The 27,334-nt window shown below is 33.3% G+C and overlaps 1 protein-coding gene across 2 annotated transcripts in view; it reads left to right on the top strand.

Annotated features, from left to right (window-relative positions):
* The first annotated feature begins 19,852 nt into the window (after window positions 1–19,852).
* The window catches only part of LOC145269482 (uncharacterized), a 77,639-nt gene continuing 70,157 nt past the window's right edge, over window positions 19,853–27,334 (top strand). Inside the window, exons 1-2 of one of the 2 annotated variants that reach the window (XM_080125207.1) lie at window positions 19,853–20,355; window positions 22,352–22,422. The gene's annotated coding sequence lies outside the window, so the exon portion shown is untranslated. The remainder of the gene's footprint in view (window positions 20,356–22,351; window positions 22,423–27,334) is intronic. The other variant, XM_080125216.1, reaches the window with a different exon arrangement.

The following is a 27,334-nucleotide window of genomic DNA, read 5'->3' on the forward strand; positions in this document are numbered from 1 at the left end:
GCCGCTGCTGATATTTTTCCACGCTCTGTTACATACACATACGCACGCACACATACGCACACACATACATATCTCTCTCTTTATCTCTCTCTCTCTCTTTATATCTCTCTCCCTCTCTCTCTATATATATATCTCTCTCTCCCTCTCTCTCTCTCTCTCTCTCTCTCTCTCTATATATATATATATATATATATATATATATATATATAATTATATATATATATATATATATATATATATATAAAGAGAGAGAGAGAGAGTATTGTAGGCTTTCTTATCATTAAAAACTATATAAAAAATGATTTAACATTTTTTATTATTATTATTTTTAGTCCTTCGTTTGAAAATTTTATGAATAAGTCAATTAATCTCCGGTAATCATTGAATCAACTTACTTTCTCGAATTTACAATGGTCCTAAATTTTCAGGGATTATCAGTTGTGTTACAACACTCATTGAAACCCGACCGATAGGAAACGAAAAGGTGACAGATGCAGATTAAGATGTGGTAAAATTTGAGGATATAAAAAGTCAGTATCCCTTTCATTGGCGGGAAGAACTTTTTTTTGTTTAATCGGAGTCATTTTATATGTACGGTTAATTTTATATATATATATATATATATATATATATATATATATATATATATATATATATTATAATGATTACTATAATAATTACTAAACACCTATAGACACTAGTGTTTCATCCTTTCGGGAACCATCAGTGCAGGGTGTCACGACTAATACCGGTTGATAGAACTCTGCAACAGAAGCCACCTCTTACTCCATTAGCAAGGGCCCAATCCATTCGGCCATCGTTAACTGGGAGAAATACTGTTGAAATTTTCTGATTTATTTGAAAATGTTTTTAACATCTGTCAGAGTGATCTAATCATTATATGATGATCTGTACATACGATCTAAATTGATCTAAATTGACCGACTTTATTTCAACTGAAAGCACTCAACGTTAAGAAACGAGTTTCTTAAAGGGGCTGACATAATTATCTACTATAATAATTATTAACTATATTATTTACTATAATTAATTATTAATATACGTATATACAGTGCCACGCAAAAGTATTGGATACATTACATTTTTCTTCATAACTTTAATTAGGGGTCAAGATTTTACCTATAATTTGGTCAGTATATTCTTATTACTATTCTAAATTATATTTGGAGTAGTAATTACAAAATCAAAGTTTAGAAAGTTTATATTAAAGGAAAAATATGAATTAACAAACGCAAAAGAATGGATACACTTTTAAAAAATTATTTTTCTGAAATAAATTTAAATTACTTTTGCTTAGCGTATTGCAATAATGCAAACGAGTTATCACTGACCAATCAGAGAGCTTTATATTAAAATAATTTTATAAAATTCTTCCAGTTTGGCCTCACTCCTTCAAAGTCAACCAGTTCATTTATAAAAATGCCTAAAACTAAAGAGTTGTCAATAGACATTCGTCAAAAAATCATTGATAAGCGCAAAGAAGGAAAAGGGTATCGAATAATATCAAGGGAACTTAATCTACCACTTAGTAAAGTTGGAAACGTTATTAGAAAGTTTAAAACCCTGGTGAAGCTGTTGCAAATATTCCAAGATGTGGTCGGCCAAGGAAATTAAACGAAAAAAAAATCAAGGTGGGTAAGCAGAAAGGTACAAAAAAAAACCCTTTTCTTACTCGTGTTGAAATTCAAACTAACCTCAGAGAAGCTGGGATTAATGTGAGTAAGGATACAATCAGTAGAGTTCTAAATCGTGCAGGTTTTGAATAAAGGTCCCCAAGAAAAGTTCCATTATGCTTAAACATGTCAGATCACGTTTGAATTATGTTAAAATATATGGGGAACAATCCCAAGAATTTTGGAACAAGGTAACCTGGTCAGACGAAACGAAAATCGAAATCTTTGGAAGAAACACAGCAACACATGTATGACGTAAAAATGGCACCACCTATAACAAAAAGAATACCATTCCTACGGTAAAGTTTGGCGGTGGTTCGATTATAGTATGGGGTGTTTTTCATCCAAAGGTACTGGTGAACTAGAAATCATCAATGGTAGAATGAATGGACGAATGTACAGGGAGATTTTGGAGAAAAACCTCCAGAAATCTGTTGATTTGTTGAGACATAATAGCAATTTCGTGTTTCAGCAGGACAATGATCCCAAGCATACTATACTGTCAAACTAACCAAAGAATGGCTTAGAAATAACTGAATTGACGTTCTTATTTGGCCCAGTCAGTCTCCAGACCTCAACCCAAATGAAAATGTACGGAAAATATTGAAGATCAATGTTCACAAGAGGAATCCACAAAATATTCAACAACTAGAACAGTTCTGCAAAGAAGAATGGCGCGAAATACCTTCATATCTTTGCAAAAAAACATGTGTGTAACTATAGAAAGCGATTGGAAGCTGTTGAACGCAATAAAGGCTATGCAACCAAATATTAAATCAATGTATCCAATACTTTTGCGTTAGTTGATTTATATTTTTCCTTTAATATAAACTTTCTAAACTTTAATTTTGTAATTACTACCACAAATATTAGTTAGAATAGTAATAGGAATATACTGACCGAATTTTAGGTAAAATCTTGACCCCTAATTAAAGTTATGAAGAAAAATGTAATGCATCCAATACTTTTGCGTGGCACTGTATATATATAATAATAATAAATCAGATTAACGTAGACTAATTATGCACACAAAACCATCAATGCAGAACAGGTATAACACCTCTTCTTTCGCCTGATCAACTACGTCGTGGCTTTTGAGACTGATCAATTGTGTAATGATGTACAACCTTTTCTTTTCTCTTGTATCATCTGACACGCATCCATAGAAAAACAAACGTGATCCTCTAAATGCATTGTTTCCCTCGTTCGTCTATTGTGTTTTCTTATGACTTGGATCATGTCTAATATTTCTGTTTCGACCCGTATCTACCTGCGCTCACGCGAATGCGTAAACGACATCGATTTGCCCCTTTTGAAATCGCATAAATCGTCAATCTCATTATTCTATACAAACAGGGTTATCCAACGCTGTCCGGTTGGATGTCTACCACAGAATAAAAGTTCAACTGAGTGCGTATAATCCATCTGGCAAGTAAATAAAAGAAACAAAAAACGGGAAAAAATATAACCCAGCAGTAATTGGTTGTTTGTTTTACGGCATATCAACCCTTTTCAGGTTATTTAATGCCGAATCCAGTTATTTTGAAAGTTTTTTCATCGAATATATATATATTTAATTTTTTTCATCGAAAATTTTTTTCATCGAAAATTTTTTTCATCGAATATATATATATATATATATATATATATATATATATATATATATATATATATATATATATATATATATATATATATATATATATTTAGGTCGGTTTCTATTTAACCCATAATTGGGACCCTAACAGGTACTACCACTCCGGATCAGAGTGGACCTGGAAGCAATGTCAATTAAAGGGTGGCTCCACACTCCTCACCATTGGATATAGTTTAAGGTAATATCCAGGACCAACCCAGCAGTAAGTAAACTATTAAAATACAAAAGCATCAACATGCTAAAAATATTTTAAACTAGCAGTACCCGCTAACCGACGTTGCTCGGTGGAAGCGTGCCCCCTCTCGAAAAAATATTAAAGTAAGGTTGTTGTTGTTGGTGGTGGTATTGTTGTTGTTGTTGGTGGTGGTGGTGGTATTGTTGTTGCTTCCCAACCCCACCTCCTCATGTTACAAACGGCTTTTGGAATAGACACCCCCAACTCATGGTAAGAACAATCATCGGAATGTCAAGAACGGGTAGAGAGAGGTGGTGTAGTAAGGATAATGAGCAACCCCCCCCCCAGCCAGTGGTGCCAACTGAGATTTTTAAAAATCCGCTAAATCAGTAGTCTTCTTGACCTAAAATGCAGCAAACATCAGTGTTATTGTTTTTCCCATTTTCCTTGTTAAAACTCAATCATGTTCTGCAAAGCCAAAAACAAAGGCAACAATTTTTATCTCCATAACAACGAAGCCATGCAACATTAATAAATATTAAAGGATATAACTTAAAGTATAAAACTTTTTTTTCAAAATTACTGGATTTAGCATTAAATAACCCAAAAGAGGATTGATATGCCGTAAAACAAAAGGACCAAGGAGCAGAGGTTTAAAAATGAACCACCAGCAGTGTCTCCTGTTCTTCATATCAGCAATTGAAAAATAGCATGTTTTAAGCTAATGAATATTTCATATTCTAGCTTTTATGTTTTAGCAACTCCGTGTTCGGATATATCTTTGCTATAGAGGTGGTCACCATTTTGTGTGGTGCATTATCATGAATATCACAGACGCGGATCGAAAGAAAACATCATGACAATTGCTAAGAAACAGTTGGATTTATATACATCTTGTATCAGCCGGGATCAGTTTTTCTCAACTTTGGTTATCTATCAAGAACAGGTGCATCAACGTGATTATGCAGTACAAGATCGGAAATATTAGGCGCTGTATGTCATCTATCTTAACTTATAACCGGGATTATATATATATATATATATATATATATATATATATATATATATATATATATATATATATATATATATATATATATATATATATATATATATGGGAGGGTTATAGGAAGAGAATAAAACCAATTCTTTAAGAGAGGACTTATCTGGATAATACAAAGCTATATATATATATTTATTATTGGATTTTATTATAAGTATGTCAAGAAAAGGTAATGAGTTATTGTTTTCTGTTTCATCGGTAAACTTTATGGAAGGTTCGACTGAGTTTAACAGCGCCAGCCTCCCCCCTCCTTTTTGAATTTCCAACATCAATTTTCCGTTTCTCTGAAATAGAACTCCGTCACACTATGCACGTGAAACATTTTCAAATATTTTGTACTGGTATATTTTTTGGTTTCTTAATCTCATTCATCCAGAGGAAGTCTCGAAATAAAGACGAAACGTTAATGAACACATAATACGGTTTGTTCCTTTTTATTTTCTCTCTCTCTCTCTCTCTCTCTCTCTCTATATATATATATATATATATATATATATATATATATATATATATATATATATATATACACACACACACAGCGTGTCCAAAAGATCAAGAAGAGTTTAGAATCTTTGTGTTTTTACCATTAATGATTATTTTCTTTTCTATTTCAGATATTTTACAGATAATATTTCGGGAATTAATTATGCAGCATTAAACAAAGTACGCAACTTGTTAAATTATTTTACCAAAATCAAGGGTAAATTCTTTTGACTCGAAGCATAAATTTCGATACGCAGAGCAAAAGTATATATTTATTATTAAAAGTAGTAATCTACAGACACGCGTGTTTCGGAGTCCTACTCCTCTTCGGCGTAGCATGACTGTTGTTGGGATTCGAACCCCGGATCTTAGGTATTTCAGTCCAGCAACCTAACCCATTTCGCTATGATGCTATAGACAATTTGCTGTTTAGCTTTTATCGTTTATTTGTTTACGTAGTTTTTGTTGTTGATTTTTTAAACGCTATTAAGGTTAACGACTCCGCCTCGGAGATCCGGTGTTTTTCTTAGAAAGTCGCCCATTTTTTTATTTGGACGTATTTTTTATTTATTTATTTATTATTTTTAAAAACAGTAATCTTCGGACACACACACACACACACACACACACATATATATATATATATATATATATATATATATATATATATATATATATATATATATATATATATATATATATACACTTTTGCTCTGCTTACGAGGGGCGTGCAATAAGTAATGCCCCTGACCCACTTCCAGTTGTCTGATCTAGCTGAAATTTTACATGTGCAATGATTTATATCTCTACGGGCTATGTGGCAAATTCAAGCTCTGAACTAATTGTGGTTTCTGTTTTACAAGTGTTTGAACTGAGTCAGGTGTGAAATGGAGCCTGGTGAATGTCGAGTAGTGATCCGGTTTTTGTACTTGAAAGGAAGCACACCACAGGAGACGTTTGATGAAATGAAAGAAACTTATGGTAATAAGGCCCCATCATATGACCTTGTAAAACGCTGGCATCGTGAATTCAAACATGGCCGGAAGTCTGTGGAAACAGCTCCCAGACCTGGTTGCCCCCCCCCCTTCTGCCATTGATGAGGCATCTGTCCGTCAAGTTGAGGCTGCCATTTTGGAAGATCAGCGTATTACTATTCGCCAAATAGCCCAAGATGTCAAGATTAGTACAGGGTCTGTGGAAACTATCATTCATGACCATTTGCATATGCATAAGGTGTCTGCTTGATGGATTCCCAGGTTGCTTACACCATTCCAGACGCGAGAACGCGTCGAGTGCTCGGGGATGAATTTGGAGATGTGTCAAAAAGATGAGTCAAAGTTTTTCAAAAGACTGATTACACAGGATGAAACCTGGGTCCATCACTATGATCCAGAGACCAAAGCCCAGTCAATGAAGTGGAAGCACTTGGACTCACCACCTCCAAAGAAGGCAAGGATGCGGCCCTTCCCTGGCAAGGTCATGCTCACAGTCTTCTGGGACCAGGATGGAGTAGTGATAACAGATTTCCTGGCAAAGGGTACCACGATTACAGGAGCCTATTATGCTTCACTTTAGAGGAAATTAAGGGAAGCTATCAAAATCAAGAGGCGGGACAAGATCAGCAAAGGTACCCTCCTCCTGCAGGACAATGCTCCGATCCACAACCCGCTTGTCACCAGATCAGAAGCACGGGCGTGTGGTTATGAAATCCTTCCCAATCCTCCCTACTCTCCTGACCTTGCACCCCCTGACTTTCACCTCTTCCGAGCCATGAAGTTGTTTTTGAAAGGAAAGCGTTTTACAGATGATGCAGCCTTGATTTCTGAAGTCACGTCGTGGTTGGAGGACCAACCTGGGGTGTTCTACAAAAACGGTCTCCAGAGCTGCATCAAACGATGGGAGAAATGCGTAACTCGAGGTGGTTCCTATGTAGAGAAGGACTAATAACTGTGCCAAGTTTCGTTGCTCTACTGCTATGGGAAGTGGGTCAGGGGCATTACTTATTGCACGCCCCTCGTATATATATATATATATATATATATATATATATATATATAAAGCTGAACGTCTGTGTATGTGTGTGTGCGTGCGTGTGTGTGGTCACGAATAGGCTCCTATATGGTTGACTATTTTAAAAAACTGATTACATATAATGATAGAAGATGTATCGAGGATCAGGAATGGGTATGTTTGATCTGGCAGAACGTTGGTTCATAAAAATTGTGGGGTCTGCGTTCGCGCCTGGCCCCCAAAGTATGGAAATAAAAAATGAAAGAAAAAACGTTTACAAGGGGTTTTGATATAGATGTACATAAGAATACTTTGATGTATGTTTCAACTTAAATAGTGATAGTATAATAAAATTATGGAGTCTGCGTTCGCGCCTGTACTCCATGGTAATATGGCACAAACTTTAACAAAGACTATTCATATCTATTTGCGTAAGTATACTTTGATAATTACGTTTCAGTTTGAAGGAATATGGTATAATAAAATTATTGGGTGTTCGTTCGCGCCGGACCTCCATAGAATGTAAATATGTCACAAAGTTTAACAAGGTTTTTTAAAAGGGTGAGGGTCCACAATAACACCTTAACTTTAATCTTAATTTATGTTAGCTTTTATTCATTTTTTTACTTAAATCATATTGTGTCGAATAAATTCACCTCATAAATTCACGTTCTTATTAAAGTGAAAGCCAAAAAAAAAGTCGGAACTTTAGACAATTCTTGACACAAATTTTGCATAACTCTGCTTTTTTCCTTCTCCACTTCTACGTGGCACTCTTTCAAAAATAAATAAATAGATAAATAATAAAAATAAGAACGTTACTTGTTATCGTATCAAAAGAAGGAAAAAATCCTGCTCATGTGGTTACGTGTCTTTTTAAAAACATTTACATAACCTTTTTATTTTTATTTATATATTTGTTTAAGCTTTTTTTATCAATGTACTAGAAGGAATTCAGTTTTCTGCGTGTTCTTTACATTACAATAGGACAACCCTGAATCCAACGGCGCAATACTACATCGTTCAATACTGTAAAACTGAAACGAAGCTGTTCTGCTTGAAAAGGGCGCCATTTTCTTCTTATTCATATTTATGTCGATTCTTTGTTTTAAAAAACTAAAGTAATTATGTGTTTACTTTTTTAATATCCCATTTTGCTGTTTCGGAATATTTTACTAAAGTAAGTAAAGCTTCATTATTTTTCAAAACTGTTTTTGTGTCTTTGTTTTTCGATATTTCGTCTATATTATTTAGTAAGAGTGTTTAGCAGAAAAGCCAACAAATGACTACCTGAAAAAATAAATATACAAGAAATAAATGTTACCATAGTCAATAAAAGTTCAGTTCATGTTTTTTTTTTTTTGAAATAGTTTTAATGCTCTTTACTTGAAATAATTTCAACGAACCGAAATTAAAACGAAATTTGAGGCGATAAGCAATTAAACGCATTTTTATATAAACTACACATGCCATAATCAAATATTCCTCAAGCACAAACTAACGGAAAACATTAAAATATGTTTATAAATATTCCTTACATTGACGGAACTCTTTTAAATTGTTAACACAGACTGCTCAGGTACCCCGCCTTCAAATTGAAAACGGGGCTCTTCATTTCAAAGCCGCTGTCATTTTGATTTTTTTAACCGGTTCGTGAATTTAAAAAAAAAATTTACAAACTACTTAAAAATACAAACCAATGAACTTTTCTACCATAAAAGTAACTTTTCTTGACTATGATAACATTTATTTTTGTATATTTATATTATTATACAGATAACATTTTCTCTTTGTAAGGAAACATCATTTTGTGGGTCACTTTTGGCTGCGAATGGAAACAAAGTTGATATAAAAAAATATATTTTCGCGAAAATTATCTTTACTTTCATTATATTTTACTTAGGGTAAAATTTTTGAGTATCAAAACCTATCTCTTTACAACCCCCACCTTTTCATAACCTATCATACTTTCATCAATCACAGTCCATTTTCTGTAGGCTGTTTTTGAACCCAGTCAACGACGGATACTTCTGCTATTATATATATATATATATATATATATATATATATATATATATATATATATATATATATATATATAAACGTAGCCAAATGGAATATTAAAATGCTCAGATTTTTCGTTCTATTGGACGAGGGACAAAACTATATGAAAATTTCAGGGGGGGGGGGAGATTATAATACTATTCTATGGTTAAAATTCCATGTCAATAGGTAAAAAAGAACCTATTTTTTAACCAATTTGTCTACATTATATATATATTGTGGTCTGCATGCCAGCTTCAGTTTTGCTGCTTCGGTTTCCTCCCCTGTGGCATTGTCAGGCCACTAGCATATATCTATATAATTATAAAACTCAAAAGACCTTGTAACGTGTGTTGTAACCCCACATCCGGTTTACGACTTCCGGTTGCGCATGCGTACATAATCATAAACCCATTACAGTGTAAACAAATAAACACAAATCGCTACTTTTGCAGAATTTGACCTGCAACGTTATTATAAACGTTATTATTTAGGAATTATTATTTAACATCGGAAGGGTGGGAATGTTTTGCAACTATTCTGTATTACAACTATACTGTCGCAATTTTCTTACAAATAAATCAACTTTGACCCGTTGAGAACCATAAGAACAATTTACAACGGCCATTTCTAAACCGCCTTCCTTTTTTTTTAATTTATTCTTTTTTGTTTTAATACACCTTTCTTAAAAATATTCATACATTTTCTCCTACACTACCAAATATAAATAAATAACCCCGAAAATATGTTTTTTTAAATTGCGTTACAAATAAAAAAATCAATAATAAAACGTATTTTTTTTCTGTGTACATTTTCAGCGTCCCAATTGTTTTTTTGTTTTTATCGCGTTTAAATTATCCAAATAAACAATTGTTAACACTTTTTTTTACATCGTTCATTTCCGTATTACGTTTAAGTTATTTTAACGCAATTTTTTTTCGCATTTAAATTATCCAAATGAACAAGTGTTAATACTTTCTGTTTTTTTTTACATCGTTCATTTCCGCATTGTCTTAATTAGTTTTATTGACCTTATTATTAAAATATAAATTAAATATTTGACCCAATGAGTCATGAATGTTTGTTTAAAATAAATGAAAAAAAAGTTGCATTTTATTTTCATTTTCTATTTAAAAAGCCATTCTTAACATGGGGAGAGTGTTTTTAACTATTCTGTACTTTCAACTAACAATTTCATTTAAAAAAGATATATCAAAATTTGAATTTAACTTGAAGTATTACGGTATCTGTTCAGTGCACATTTACCAATAAGTATGGCAAACCACTTATAATTCAATGTCTGTAAGTTTTGTTGTTTTTTTCAAAAATAAACAATTATAAACAGAATGACTCGGAGAAATCTATCTATATTCTTTTTTTTTTCATTTTAATATACTTTCATAGAAATGTTTCTATTATGTCACAAAAAACTATCTTCTTTATGTCACAAGTGTCACGCTCATACATTAATTCCATAGCTAATATAACATACTGACCCAACGGGTCACTGGTAGTCCAGTATATAATATATATATATATATATATATATATATATATATATATATATATATAATACTGATTTCAAAAATTAAAAAGTGACATGGCTAAAATCGAAGCCAAAGTAGTTAATGTTCAGCTATATTCCTTACCGCTTGAGCTAAATCAACAGATATGTAAGCAAGATTTAAAATTAAGCTATTTGAAGGTTTTTTGTTGTTGTTTTTTTTAATGTTCTTCCTTTGAAGATTGTAATGCTGGGTCTGGAGCAGCCAAACCAGCTGCCAACATTGCCCCGCTTTTTATTGAATCCAATTGAGAGCTCTTTTTAGTATCCTCGCTGTTCCCTTAAGTGCAGTTGTCTGGATCTCTTTTGCACTTGGTTCACCAGGAATATTAGTTAGGTGAATGAAGTTGCACATGTGCATAATAATAGAAATATAAATGAATATTTTGCATTTCAACTTTCCGACATATTTTTGTGCGCAATATTTATCCATCGAAACAAAGAGTGCACTCGTTATAAATCATCCTTTGTGTATGATTACTATTTTCCTGCTAATTGCAATGTTATGTGACCAGTAGTTTAAAGGTTTATAACTTAAATATTTAAACACACATACATACATACATAAATACATACATCTACTGTTTTATTTATATAAGTAAACGATTTAGAATAGATGCTATAAACGATTCGAAAAATAAAAACGTCAATTCAAACTTTATCAATATAAAGGATTTATTTTTAACTAGTATTTCAGCCCGGCGTTGCCCAGGTGTTTGGAGGTGTATGTTGAGCAAAAAAAAAAAAAAAAAAGTGGTAGTAGAAAGGCAGGCTCGAACCCGTACCATGAAGGAGGAAAAGAACGGGGGAAAACGTGACGTCTTTGCTTTACGACGACCGCCAAACCGGAAGTGGTGTAGGTTTAAACTAAAGCTAGAAAATCGAAAAGAGAGGATGACTTTCGAAAATATCGGCGAAATAAGCGACCCCTCCCTGTAGAAAAGAGCCCAGTTGAGGGTGAAGAAATTAATGTTTTTAGCCAATTTTTCGGTATTTGTCGTTTGAAGGGCCGGGCTGCTAAACGATACTGATTTTGTGAAAATCCGTCGCCTCTGTCGAAAGTTTTAGGTAGACATGCAAACATACATACATTTATATATTAGTAGCTCAAATTTTCGACCCAAACCGATTAAAAAGCTTGCCCTATCTTTGAATACCTTTTATGTAAAATTTCAAATGTTCAGACCAAAAATTGTCTGAGTAATTTGGTAGAGACCGCAGAGGGCAATTTTTTTTTTTTACTTTGACCCCTCTTATGACCCGTTAACATCTCAATATCCTGTATATCAAATTTCGAGTCTGTAAACTGAAAATTGACAGGGCTATTGCGTAGAGAAATGTACACAGACAGGCGCACACACACACAGACTTTCACTTTTATAGATATATAGATTAAATTTTAAAAACTATATGCCAGAATTCCCCCCCCCCCGTAATAATAATAAAGGGTTGGGTTCGAGACTCCTAACAAACGGTTCCCCAGTTCGATACAAAACGCCTGATGAAAGCCGGAGGGCAAAACGGCCGAAACGTTGTGACTATAACAACCAAGATGAGGAAGTCAGTCCGACAATCTCAATAAATGAAAACACCTCATCTCAAAAAATAAATAAGTAAATAAATAAAAAAATACAGACAATTAATATGCCAGAATGTTTTTAGATGAAGATTGATAATTCATATTATTTGGTTTATTTAGACAACTGTTCTCATTTTGAGTGTTATTTTCACAACGTTTCAGCTGATGTAACCTCAAACCTTCTTTAGGTGTATCTTGTCAAATATAGGGATCTTTCTGTAAAACTCAGGAATCTTTCCGCCAAATTTGGCAATCTGCACGGAATTTTGAACCCTTATTTAATCCACATACAACTGAATTCTTACAAAGTACTTTATCTGTTATGCTGCGCGTCCTTACGCAAAGACACTCTTGCAAGTGACACTTTTCTGGAGGTTGAAGTTTCAATCCTCAGTGCAGTTGATACTCAGAATACAAATGCGAATTACTTAGGACTTCTACCCGGTCATGGCTGACGGAAGACGAACATGCTACTCCCACGGATTAAATAAAGGGTTCCATTCGAAATTCCGTGCAGATTCCAGAGTTCGACAGAGAGATTCCCGAGTTTAATGAAATGCACCTGAAAAAAAAGCGAAAGTTATATCGATCGAAACGTTGTGAAAAAAAAACACTCAATATGAGAACAATACTCCTAGTAGTCCAAATAATCTATATAACTAAAATAGTAGATGTATTTATGTGCGTGTTTCTGTGTGAAAATATTTAACCGATAAACTCTTAAATTGTTCATTTCAACTTGCCATCATATTTGTATTACTTTTGCGCATACGCAAATTCATTCATAGCTTGAAGTAGTTTAATTTTAAATCTTTCTTATCTATCTGCCGATAACTCAAACGGTCGGGAACGCGGCTGGAGAGCTAAATCTCTTAGTTTTGACATTAGCTGATGGCATTCATGTCATTTTTTTTTATCTTTTGAAATCATAACTATATATTAGGTACAATATAATATTCAGTCGAGAATTGGCTCTGTAATAATAAATACGAAATCTGTATGAATTAAAATATATTTAAGCGTATATTACAAACTTCCCTTCGCTGCTAGTATAAATTAAAATTCTTTTTTTTTTTTTTAACAAATGATTTGGATTTTTAATATAATCCTCTCTAAAACAACGGTTTACAGTTTGACCTACTTTAACTTACTTAAGAAACCAAACAACTTAAAGCATAAGTATGTTTTCAGATGCGTATCATCATTTTGGAAAATCCAATAGTTAAAAATTTTTTACTTTTATTTTTTATGGCCGTCGAGCGTCTTATGCCTGTTGGCCCACTAATTACTCCAGTCGTCTCCAACCTTTTTACATGGCGGCACGCTATTGAGATTTTTTTTTAGTTTTCGTGGCACATCTATCACAAAAAAAGTACATATTTTCTACATATAAAGCTTTTTTTTTTTTTTTTTGCAAAAGTAATAAAAGCAAAGAAGATTATATAAAAAAATTTTTAGTTACATAAATCAACATATCCTGTATTCAATATCTGGTATAGAAAAATAATAGTGAATGTCAACAGGAAAGTTGTGCCTGGTGTTTCTTTAACTAGTGCTGCAATTTGTGAGTGATTGTGAGAGAGACACACTCTTAACTCTTGTTCGGGTTTGTAAAATAGTTCACGTTTTTTATTTTTAATGTTTTTTTTACATAGAAGTCGCCACTTATCAAGACCCGAAGGCCACTCGAGAATAAGGGCTAATGAGTGTACAGTAGTCAATGGGGCGATATCGTAGCAATCGTTAGTAATTAGTAGTGGAAATTTAATAAATTTGATTGCTTAAGGGGACGGCTTATCAAGAATTTGTTTACATTGGACTTGAAAACGACCAAACTGTAGTCAGCTGAAAAGCAGACAAACTTAACAGAGTTCCGCAAGCGTACAGTTCTAAGAAAGAAGCTCTGTTCGTGGAATCTACGTTTAGGTTTAGGCACAGATAAAGAGTGGGGGAAATTATTGACAGCGGTTTTAGCTAGACGAGTGTCTTTTTTCCTAATAATTTGGCGAGGGGGGGGACCATAGGTTGGAGCTCAGATAAGCACTTAGCATGAAAATATCGATAAAGCAGAGACAAGTTAGCAATGTCTTTTTATGTGAGAAGATCCCAGTTCACATAGGTATGAAGTTGAGAATTTTTTTTTTTTACTTAGAGGTGAATATTCTTTTAAAAGCTGAATTAGTTTGATTTTTTTTCTTTTTTCATGTTTATTTAAGAATCAATTTGGTGTCGAAATTGGGTCTGTATTATTCAGCACCGATACCGATTCCCGATACTTTGAAAAACTTTAATATTCCGTTAATAATTAATCGTCCCATCACCAATAAAAACCATAAAAATGCTGACCAATTAGCATGCACGAAATGTTTAGATTCCAGAAATTCGGAATTTTTTTTTTATTACGCTGTGTCATCATGATTAAGAGATTAGATTTCTTTATTAAACAAAATGAAATTAAATAGCTTCTAGCTATCATCACTTTGCCGCACACCAGTAATCATTCCGTGGCACATTAGTGTGCCGCTGCACGGTGGTTGAGAACCACTGCTCTAATCTTTTCCCGTAATCTCTACGTATCAGCCCGACCTACCCTGCTCGTAAGCATAAACAATCGTTGTATTCACTAGTCTTTTTAATTCTATTGCTATCATTCAAGAGTGTGATGGGAAGAATTAGGAGTGGATAGAGTAAGATCAGGAAATTTCTACTTTTACTAACCAGCAGAGTGTTACCATTGTCAACCTAAGAAGACTATTAAGCATGTGTATGCAGTGTAATGATGTGTAACGCCACTCCCAGTGTATTTTGACGCTAGTAACGGCTTTGAAAAGTTCAAAGAACCGCGTTAACAATCAATATAAAAGTAGTTTAATTGGCTAATGAAAAAGATAGATAAAAATATTAATATTAAAGTTCTCATTTTTTTAGTTAAGTTCTTTTTTTTATATCGTATTCATCGGACTATTGTTCTCATCTGGATTGTTATTTGTGCAACGTTTCGGTCGGGTTGTCCTTCGACAGTCCTCGGGCATGATGGTTGTGGTTTGAGAAAGAAAAGAGAAAAGTTACTAGCTCCGTAGATATTTTCGTAGATATTTTATTCTTGAATACGAAAATATCTGTTGCAGGGTTGAATGTCGGTGACAATCGACCCTGCAGCTAAAGATGACGCAGGCAAGAAAAAGGCGAACGATAATGGCAAAGAAGAGATGACAGACGCAGTTGATACAGTCGTAAACGAACACAAATCCGCCCAGGCTTATTTTCCGAAAAACAAATAAAGCCTAAGATCTTAGGTTGAGAGTTGGAGTACTGCTTGTGTTCGAACTGGAGCGGCTTCGTAGTAGTCGCTGGAAACTGCAGAAAGGTGTCGTACCAGTTGCGGGAAAGTGCTGGAAATGGCAAGAGGAGGAGACGATTTCGCAAAGATAGATAATGGCTTTTTGTGGAAAAAGGTAGGTGTGTGTGTCATCTGGTATGAGCCGACGATGAGTATCTAGCTGTTGCGTTGGGTTAAGCTGCTAACGGGACGAACCTCACCGCTCTAGCCGTTTCTGAGTGCTTGTTGAAAACCCCTCTGTATTTATACTCTTCCTGCGGACGTAGTTGTAGACAAGTGGCCCCCGGCCTTAATCGTCATTTTCGTTTTTAATTTGAGTTTGTTTTCATGTATTTACGTACTCTAGGGAGTCATCTGTCTGGGGGTAATGTTTGCTTGCGTTTATCAAATTGAAGCTGATAAAGTCGTGGATGTATCCGAGTAGGAATGTACTCTTACAGTGTTCCATATGTATGTGCCAGAGGGACGTCGGCTGTGGTATATATGCTTTGAATTTTACTTTTTTTATGAGTTTTTTTTTGGGGGGGGGTGAAACCGCCATATATCTACAAAGCCAGTAACTTTTCTCTTTTCTTTTCCAAACAACACCCAACATGCCTGAGGACGGTCGAAGTCCATTCCGACCAAAACGTTGCACAAATAACACTCAAGATGAGAACAATAGTCCAATCAATACAAGTAACATAAAAAAAACATGAATGTTATGAAAAGATCACTAATTGGCAAGTGCTAACTCAATAACAGGAATTTGGAGGAATAAAGCGAGAAAACATGAGTCAACGAACAAAATATATTGCAAACCGGATTCTCATAAATGTCTGATACGGCTGGACTGAAAAATTATGCAAACCGCCGGAATGTGATGAGCGCTTAAGTTGATCAGCCAATCAGAATGTGACAACAAACATGATCAACCTATAAGAAGCCGAGCAGGCGGCTTTTTATAAATCGAAAGAAAAGGGAGAAAACTTTTTTAGTTATTAATTTTAAATCATGGAGTAATAAACGACAATTAATCTAACTATGCTGGCCAATTTAGTACAGATACCGGAGGAAGTCGTAGCGTATTGTTAACAGAACAAAATGATAGTATCTGAAATGAGGTGCTAGACATTGCCACAAAAGAATATGAAGAAGAGGATGGCTCGAATCATACCGTTACCGATTGGAGGAACTAACCCTAGCCCTAAACCTTAACCCTAAACCTAAACCTTTACCATGACCTCCCACACGCACCAAAGAAACATTAGTTTTTAATCATACAAAAAAATATTTCTACTTATTTACACAAATAAAGCAATATTTATCTATAAAACGGCGGGTTGTTGTTAGATTTTATTTTATTGCGTTTCCATTTTATTTATTTATTTATTTATTTATTTATTTTTTACTGTAATTCGTATCTGATAAATATTGTTATTTTCTGGTTTCTAGCATTTTTAAATTTGCTCGATAGCACTCGGCATATTCCGGCGGCTTACGTCATGGGCCGGGCAAATACGAGCAGACATTTACAGTAACCGGGTCTTTAATATGCACTAGTATGCATACTTATATCAAAAAATTTTACAAATATGTAGAATATACTTTGAAAGACCAAAGATAGTTGAGAAGTTTTAAAGTACTTGAATAAGAACTAAGCAAGAACGTCAGAAATAAATTAAATGAGTTATTGATGTGAAGATTTGCTTAGATTGGTCATTATTATAACTGTTGACAATATAGAAAGTGTCAAAAAATGTGAAGAAACGGTTAAAAAGATGTAGAATGACAGATACATTTCATATATTAATAGTTTTCTTACGATAAACTATATACGCAAACGAGTATGACAATAAAATAAAAAAGGGCTACCCCGTCCAGCAATACATCAAAAAGTATTTAATTTTCCCCAAGCTCGTCCTTTAAGTCATAAAAGAGACGAAAAAATTAAAAAAAAATTTTAGCGGAAAAAATAGCATGCGACTCCGTCTTAATGAAAATTATTGTTCTTAACACAAGACTCTCAGGTTGTTCGAATGACGTACCTAACTATCACACAAATAGAGAATCAGCAGAGTAGTTGTCGTTTTTAGTTGTACACTTGTCGTGCCTTAATTTGTCCTAAATTATTAGTAAAACACGAAAATTTTATCAAATCATCGGATGTTAAAATATTGAAAGTTTTTGAAGCAATTTACCTAAAATAATTTTATAAAGAAAAATTAAAACAGGATTATATTAACAAAATTAGTTTATAGTTTTATAACAATTTCATTCAATTTGTAATTTAACGGCGATATATAACTATATGTGAATTCAATCTTTTTCTTTTTTAATCTTTTGTTGAAACATGAGTTATTATAACTGTTGGCAATAGAGAAACGTGTCGAAAAAATATAGAGAAAAGGTTTAAAAGATGTGGGATGGCATATACATTTCTTTTAAATCTATAAAGACAATAAACGAGTGTGACAACAAAGTAAAATAGGGCTTCTCTATTTGTTACGTTATTGGTTCTCCGAAAAATGCCGGGTAGCCTGGTCAGTCTTTAGTTAATAGGTATATTTCGATAACAGAAAGGAATGTTTGAATAACATAAAGAATGTTATCAAAGCGGATTAGGTATTTAATGATAAAATAATTATGTTAAACTACGTACCAGGAATGTTAACTTGGTGAAAAGGAATATTAGTTTTCATAACTAACATACATAGGAATTCAGACAAATAATAAAGATGATTCATTGGTGACGTCAGAAAACAAGAAAAAAAGGATTATATAAATACACACGTGAGATATTTTCGATACCCAACGGATTGGAAAACAGACCGAGGTCTTGTGCTCTAGGGTTTGGACTTAACGTCCGAGGAAGTCAAAGGCGTGTGATAGCTAAATGTAGACTTGTACGAAGTATGTCCAACTCAGAGAAGGAACCCAGCACGGAAATAAATGATTATATCCAAATATAATTCACGACTTCGTGTTTCCCTTGTTTGGAGAGAAAACATCTTTCAATGCATGAAGCACAAAAGAAACTTTGAAAAGGTATGTTTCTTTTGTTGGTGTCCCCACCGACAAAGTTATCCGTCTCTTTGGTAAAGACTGTCTATGTAAGTTGTCGTTGTCCATAGTTGTTATGCATACTGTTATAAATATATACACGCATATAAGCATAACAGACTCGTAAATAGACGTTTATATACATCTGTAAAATAGACCTTATTTCTATACACTCCCAACTATGAAACACCCACTAACAGACAGGATATCTCAGTCTTTGTAGGATTCCCAGAGGGAAAATAAGGATGAAATCCAATCTTATTTATTGACGAAATAATAATGCGATAGTTCCAAGTAAAATCTTATTTGAAAAGCAAATGTTTGAAATTTTTATTTTATTCTAATACCAAAAATCTATCTAATGAAGTCATCTAACCGAATTTTCAAAGTCAGACCTAAATAGCAATCCGTCTGACATTACCTGTCTCAGACCAACAGCTGATGCAATCCCAATCTAGTTATTTGTTCATGCAACCCAAAATCATGTTTACATCTGTTTTCTATTTTCACATTCCTTTTGCGGTATTATTATATTATATATGTCAATCATTTTTTCCCAATTTAATTGTTTATTTTCTAATCATAATAACTGATCCAGCGACCCGCCGTCGCTCGAATTAATTAATCAATTAATTAATCAATTAATTAATTGATAATAGTAATAATAATAATAATAATAATAATAATAATAATAATAATGTTTTGACCCTTGGCTCTGCTTGCCACAGTTAACATTGATACTATGCTATGATCACTGGGACTATTTGGCTTAAATTTTGCATGGATCTTTGTTATAAGGTGCAGCGAACTAAGTGTTATAGTATTCGTTCAATGCACAGTTAGGAATTAATAGGGACTAGTATTTGATGCAAAAATGAGCACAAATTTAATCATATTCAAGCATCAAATTAGCATAAAGCAATCATTCCAATTCAACGGCTATAACTTTTGCTTGTTTTTAACGGGCTTTTAAATAAATAACAGCCAATTGTCATTCCTATTGTTTTCGACAAAATAAAAGTTTATGTTTAAGGTACAGAACAGTTAATAAACATCCCGCCCTCCTCATATTAAGAATGGGTTTCTAAGTAATAACTTTATTTACGTCCTTTCCAGGAAGTTAGATACAAGGTCATGTCTGGTTTTGATCAAAGTGGTTCTGTGGAGTTAGTCGATTCAAATTTGGCACGCCCAGGTTAACCACTTAGCCAGCGTCCATTTATGTAAGAAGTCCATTCTTAACACGGAGAAGATGGAAACGGGGAAATGTGTTATTATAATGTATCTTCACCAACTTAAATGTTTGGCATTTTTTGTTGTATGTCGCTGTGAAGTATCGTCTAAAATAATATTTGAGTGGACAAACAATTCCTGTCCACTTTCGTGGGGGTTCCATATCCGTTATGGCAGAATCCGGGTTGAATAATAACAATGAAGGAATATATTCAGCTGATGTTTTCAAAATAACTTGTGAATGCAGCAGCAGCAGCTATAGTAGTAGTAGTAGTAGTAGTAGTAGTACATGACTGGCTTTACTGCATAATTTGAAAGATGAACAAACTTTAAAATAAAATTGTAGAATCATTATACAGGAATACTACTCCCCATCTCTGTTGACAATCATGCCGTCTCGTTAACCTTTATCCTCGAATGTTTTTGGTCTTGATATATGATGAATAAATAGTAAGAAAAACGATTGCCGCTGGTAAGTAGTTTGCACGAATATATAAAATTATTACTGTTTTCATTATTATCTTAAGCTTTTATCAACAGCTGAAAAGGGGAATGAAATTACTTTTGTTGTCGTTCAAAATTTTAAAGGATTTTGAAGCATTCAAACCGTTGACTAAAGACTCGTTTCTGACTTTAGAGATTCTTAAATACTCATGTATGAAATCAAAAGTTAAAACTTTAGATTTTTTTTTTTTTTACATCCAATAATTTTATAGTCAGAGATTAAATCAGTTTGTTAGTCTGTAGTAGTAGTATTATTATTGTTGTTGTTGTTGTTGTTGTTGTTGTTGTTGTTGTTGTTGTTGTTGTTGTTGTTGTTGTTGTTGTTGTTGTTGTTGTTGTTGTTGTTGTTGTTGTTGTTGTTGTTGTTGTTGTTGTTGTTGTTGTTGTTGTTGTTGTTGTTGTTGTTGTTGTTGTTGTTGTTGTTGTTGTTGTTGTTGTTGTTGTTGTTGTTGTTGTTGTTGTTGTTGTTGTTGTTGTTGTTGTTGTTGTTGTTGTTGTTGTTGTTGTTGTTGTTGTTGTTGTTGTTGTTGTTGTTGTTGTTGTTGTTGTTGTTGTTGTTGTTGTTGTTGTTGTTGTTGTTGTTGTTGTTGTTTGAACTTCTGTTCTCATCTTGACTGCTATTTGCACAACATTTTGACCGATGTAGCCGCCGACCTTCTTCATGCGTCGCTTGTCGAATTCGGGAATCTACACCGAATTTCAAACGGAACCCTTTACATAATCCACGATGGTAGCACGCTATCGTCTTGTCATACATTCGATATTTTCTGCAGATTCCTAGTTCGACAAAATACACCTGAAGAAAGTAGAAAGTTACATCGGTCGAAACGTTGTAAAAAATAACACTCAAGATGAGAATAGTAGTCCAAATAATTCAAACATTACAATTTACTAATCCTCATCTCAAAAATTCAGAAAAATAAGTTTATTAGTTTTATAACAACTTGGTTCAAATAATAATTTAATTATGAAATTAAATCCGCCAGGATGCATTTAAGTTCCTTTATGACAATAGTATTCATTTTAATCGTTTGTTAATAGTTGAAATAAAAAGAAGAGATATTTGGAGGCATTTAAACCGTCGAATAGACAGTTATTTCTGGATTTAAAATTCTTCGGTTTTACTAGGGCACGAAAAATGTACTACAAAGCACCACAACTGCTCCTACTAATTCTCTATTTGTGTGATATTTAGGCACGACAAATTTAAGCACAACAAATTTAGGAATGACATATTTAGGCATGACAAATTTCTTCTCGTGTTTTGTGGGGAGGCTTATAGTTTTTCGCTACAAATCTTTCTAAAAAATAAACAAGTTTTTTTTAGAATAGGAGTAATTTTTTATAAAACAAAATACTAGCCAAACATAAAAATGTTCCTTTAAGAAAAGAAAATTGTTTATTTTTTAATCATAAATATTTATTTTTGTTTTTATAGTAAATGTTTTTGTTTGTTTGTTTATAATAGTAAATGTTTACCAAAAACTGACATTAAAAAGGAAATATATCAACAAATTAATTAATGCTTCCAAATCTCGTCTTTCAGTCTTTTTTCTTTTCTTTTTTTACAAAGATTTTTACTGGAAAAAAAATAGCATGCCAGTCCGTCTAAAAAAAATCATTTGCTTTTTGTTGTTCTTGACACAAGAAATCCGGGTTGCTCGAATAACATGCATAAATATTACACCAATAGCAAATCAGCAGGAGTAGTTTTCGTTCTTTGTCGTAGATTTATCATGCCTTGATTTGTCATAAATAATCACTAAAACACGAAAATCTTACCAAATCTTCGGGTGTTCAAAAAATGAAAGTTTTTGGAAGCCATTTACACACAATAATTTTATAAAGAAAAATTAAGACAGGGTTAGATTAACAAAATTAGTTAATAGTTTTATAACAATTTCGTTTAATTTATAATGGCGATATATGTAAAATTAATTTTTTTCTCTCTTAATTTTTTGTAGAAATATGAATTATTTCTTGATTCTTCGATATTTAAAAGGAATTTGGAAGCATCTTAACTGTCGAATAGAAGGTAATGTTTTGTTTTGTTTTTTACTTTAAAATTCTTCGCAAATTTTCATGTATTAAATTGATTATAAATTTTGACACTGCTTTACTCCAATTATCTTATATAGATTTAAATAAGATTGCATTAACAAACTTCATTATAGTTTTATAGAAATTTGGTTTAACTAATAATTGAATGGCCAAACGATACCGTGATAATTAAAGGTAACTTTAAAAATCCTAATAAAAAGTAATAAAATTTGGTAAAAATCAGGCGATTATCTTGTTTGACCCTAATATTAAAACCTGCTCGTAAAAAGAGTTCGCAAGGAGTTGTTTAATCTGTAGAGCCTGCAAGGAATCTTTTTAATCTGAGACAATTCCTTACTGCATAGGATAAGTTGCTTTTGAAGCTTTGGTTGGCAAGGTGGTGGTGTTCGTAGCTTCAGTTGGTTTTGGTATTGAGAGAATATGTTACTAATAATGTCACTCTGTCTGTGCCTAAAACTAAACGCAGATTGCATGAACAGAGTTTGTTTTTTTCCCTAGAACTATCTGTCTATGGGACAGAATACCGTGTGTGTTACACAATACCGTGGCTATAGAATGGTCATCTTCAAATCTAATCCTAATAATTTTCTGTTGAACCGTCCTTTTAAATGATTAAGCCCTATCCAAGTTCCACCATTACTGGTGACATTGTCTCACCATCTACCTAACGCTTAACACTTATCCTACAGTGGTCTCCGGGGCCTGATCAACGGTGACATTTTAAGTTTAAAAAAAAATCCTGCAACATATGTAACCTGATTCAGTGCTATCATGGATATGTTGACTGGCATAAGTCTACGGAGAGCAATGTCTGCTCTTTTTATCATTAACTCAGTAGTTACTGGGGCTTGGGTTTTAGGTAGTTTGGGATTTTAGTTTAGTTTGTCGAGTCTCATCATCTGTACTTCCCCAGTAGTGTTTCCAATTTCTTTCTGCTGTCGCTGTTCATTTGAACCTGAAATCGTAAAAATTGGTCAGTCACCTCAGGAATAATAACAACAACAACAACAACAACGACGACGACGACGACGACAACGATGATGATGATGATGATGATGATGATGATGATGATGATGATGATGATGATTAAAACACCACTATTAATGTTAAACTTTTATTTTAACAAGAAAATGAAAACGAAGTATAAGAATTTAAACAAGTTATGAAAAAACAATTGTAGATGTCTTTTAATGAAACATTTAATTAAAAAAACATTTTTTGGGATTTATTGTTGTTTGGGAGCCATTGTTTTTTTGTGTTTTGTTTTTTTCTGTGGGGGACATTGTTATGAATTTTTTCCTTGTTAGTTATTTTTTTTTTTTGCCGATGGTTAGTGGTCATATTTATGTTTGTGTTTGTTTGTTTGTTTGTTTGTTTTGTTTTTATTTTTTTTAATTATTTTCTTTTTAATATGGAGGGTAGGGTGGTTGGCATTTTTTTTTTGTTTTGTTTGTTTTTTTGTTTTTTGTTTTTTGCTGCAAGAGCAGACGATAAACGCGAAGGTAGAGAAAAGGACGTACGGAAAGTGGAAAGAAGTTGAGAGTAATATTGAGCTACCTGGTTCATTATGCAGGCGAAAGGATCTTTGAATTTCTGTTTCCACATAAACTCTGGCAGGTAGCTTTCTAAAAGTCCCCTATTGGTCCCACATTCGATTTTGTTTCTTTGCTTTGCTTCTCTTCACATTCTTTTGAGGTAGTTCGTTGTCGCGTGTGTAGTAGGGCCAACAAAGTTTATGGATTCTTTATCTTAATTATCTGGAAACTTTGGTAAAAAAGAACTTTATTAAAGTGTAATCATTGACAAAAATATAATCAATAAAAAAAAATTCATTGAATGTTTTTAGCGTCTGCTTACTTGAATTCGATTGGCTAAGCGGCTCGGCATGTCACGGTTGTTCTCGATATCTAACCGAAAACACTCATGAAGGTTAGGAAAAATCGCGGTAACAAAACTGCATAAGTACCGTCATTTCTTTCTAGTGTAGATTTAAATTTAAAACAAAAAGATCGTTAACCCACAGTTTCTTTTTGTTTCCTATTCTTTTTTTTCCGTTTTCCTGCTTTCCGGCTGACTACAATATGGTTGTCTTCAAGTCTAACGTAAATAAGTTCTTGATGAGCCGTTCCATATAAGTTATCAAATTTAACAAATTTTCATTACTAATGATTATTATATTGTCCAATTTCTACTGTACACTCTTTGACCCTTATCCTTGAGTGGCCTCTTGGCCTTGATAATGAGTTGATACCTATGAAAAAAAAGAAGAAAAAGTCCAATGTGAACACGTTCTAATTGAATCGTCCCCCTAAGTAATCCAAGTTACAAAATTCCCACTGTTTACTATGCTAAAGTCGCAGTGACTAATGTATACCTATTAACCCTTATCCTCGAGTGGCCTCTGGGCCTTGATAAGTGGTGACACCCTTGTAAAAAAAAATGTGTGTTGCTTTTTCTTTTCTTCGTAATTTTATTTTTCCACCTATTCATTTATGATTATCATTACTTGATCCTCTTTAATTTTGTTTTATTTTATTCGCTTCGTTTCATGAGCTAATAAAGTAGGTCGGCTGTGACGTGTCTTTTTTTGTTTTCAAACCATCTTTGCCGATCTTACTCACTAACTGATTTTTCCTTTTTTTCTTTTTTGGCGTTTCTATTCGACTGTGTTTCTAACGCCACTTTTCTTCTTTATAATAACAATTTATTTTTTTATTTATTTATTCATCCATTTACTAAGTGTCTCGTCATAGCATGCACTTATGTTTTTCTTCCTAAAAAGGTTTTCATACCCGGTTTTCATACTAGTAAATAAGTTTATTATTATTGTGATATTTTGAACAATTGCATTTAAAAAAATCTTGGGATTTGAACAGATTGTTTTTCGTTTATGATTTTTTTCTTTGGTTATACGTGTAAGCAGTAACGTACCAGTCAGAAAGTAAGTAGAGCATTATGAAAATTTAACGATAGCTAACCATTCAGTATAGGGTGAAGTGGGAGTCAGTGGGGTGACATTTGAGCGGACTGCTCCGTGTGACGTTTACTCTAGCTACGCCACTACTTAGCATTTTGTAATTTTTATACGCATTATCTTTTGAATATTACCGAAAAGAAAAGAAAGAAGAAATCGATGTTGAGTGCCTGGGAGAAGGTGTTTTGTTTTTAATTTACAACTTGAGTTCCTCTAGGGAAGATATTGTTACATTATTATATAACTAGCATTTCAGCCCGGCGTTGCCCGGGTGTTTGAAGGTGTATGTTGAGCCAAAAAAAAAGCGGTCAATTTTTTTTTAATTTGACCCCTATTATGGCGCCTTAACGTTTATTGTTTTGGGCTCAAATCAAGTTATTAAGTTAGATCCATGTCCAAGGAACCTACATCTAAAATTTCACTTGAAAGGAGGGGCACGGGTATAGCCATTAAGTTAAAGATCTTAATGGCTATACGCGTGCCCCTCTTATTACTAACCCTGCCCGCACACTCATGTTTTCTATCATTCACACTGAGGAAGATCGCAGGATCGATCGAAAATTATGTGCTTTTGAAGGAAACATTCTTCTTTTTTTTTTTTCAAAAGACTTTTTGTATTCCTACACGTCAACACACAGGAAATAAATACAGAAAATATATAAACATTAATATATTTTTCATATTGATTTTTTTATTCATATATATAAGTATATTTAGGCAGCATTTTTTCATTCAAGTAAATATTATTAAATGAAACGGGGGGGACACACTTTGCTTTATGATTCTTTTTTTTAATTTTTCGATTTTCCGTGTAATCTTTAATAAATCAAAATAAAAAATATTAATAAAGGTTCCATAGTCGTTGCTGTCACGAGCGCTTTCGATTCGTCCACGAATCATCTTCAGGTGTTGAAGTAAAAGTGCGAAGGAGCGAAAATGAGAATTAAACGTGAAAGTCGATGAAAAGTCGATCAAAAATATAGGTCGATTATAAATTTCAAGTAATAAAATCAGCAAGTTAGTGGACACTGTTAGCGAAGTCCGTCCAATACGAACTGCGCAAGATATTTTAGAACGTTACGGCTTTTCTCGAATGCGATATCATTTATAGCGAGTTGAAGAGTTCTAATATATGATGCTTCAAGAATTTTTAATTTTTTAATATTATTTTCATGTTGTATATTATTTATCTTGTCAACGAGGATCTTTCTAACAGGGGGGGGGGGCAGTTATGTTCTTTTATTAAATGTTTATATACAGGACTAGTATTATTTAGATGCATGTTTATTCGCCGGGACAACGCTGTCGTTGTATGCCCAATCATAAAGCAAAGTGTCTCCGTCGCATTTAATATTTGCTAGAATATGTGTGTGTGAGTGTGTGTGTGTGTGTGTGTGTGTGTGTGTGTGTGTGTGTGTGTGTGTGTGTGTATGTGTGTGTGTGTGTGCAGATATATCTATACTCATAGTCAAATTGAATATTGAAATGCTCATATCTTTGGTTCTATGAGACGAAACTACATGAAAATTTGCAAGCTTTTTGAATATTATAATACTATTCTATGGTTAAGATTTTATAACAATTGGTAAAAACGAACTTATATTTTCAAACCAATAAAATTTACCTACATTTGTATGTATAGTGTCCTGACAGGCAGCTTCAGTTTTGCTGCTTCGATTGTCTCCATCGAAGCCTTCCCAGGCCACTAATATAGATATACCACCTTTTGGGGAAATATTATAAGTTCCAAATCTCAATGACAATTGATCAGAATTATACAAATGAAGGCTCATTGGAAAGGTAATGAACTTAATTGTGTAGTAGGCTATGTGACATTTGCCTTAACGTCGCACATTAAGGGGATCATCCATCACTCAGAGCCTATTTTTGACACTTTTTTAATAATGTTTAA

Source organism: Euprymna scolopes, chromosome 4, assembly GCF_053919585.1.
Source record: "Euprymna scolopes isolate OS-2025 chromosome 4, ASM5391958v1, whole genome shotgun sequence".
Classification (NCBI taxonomy): Eukaryota; Metazoa; Mollusca; class Cephalopoda; order Sepiida; family Sepiolidae; genus Euprymna; species Euprymna scolopes.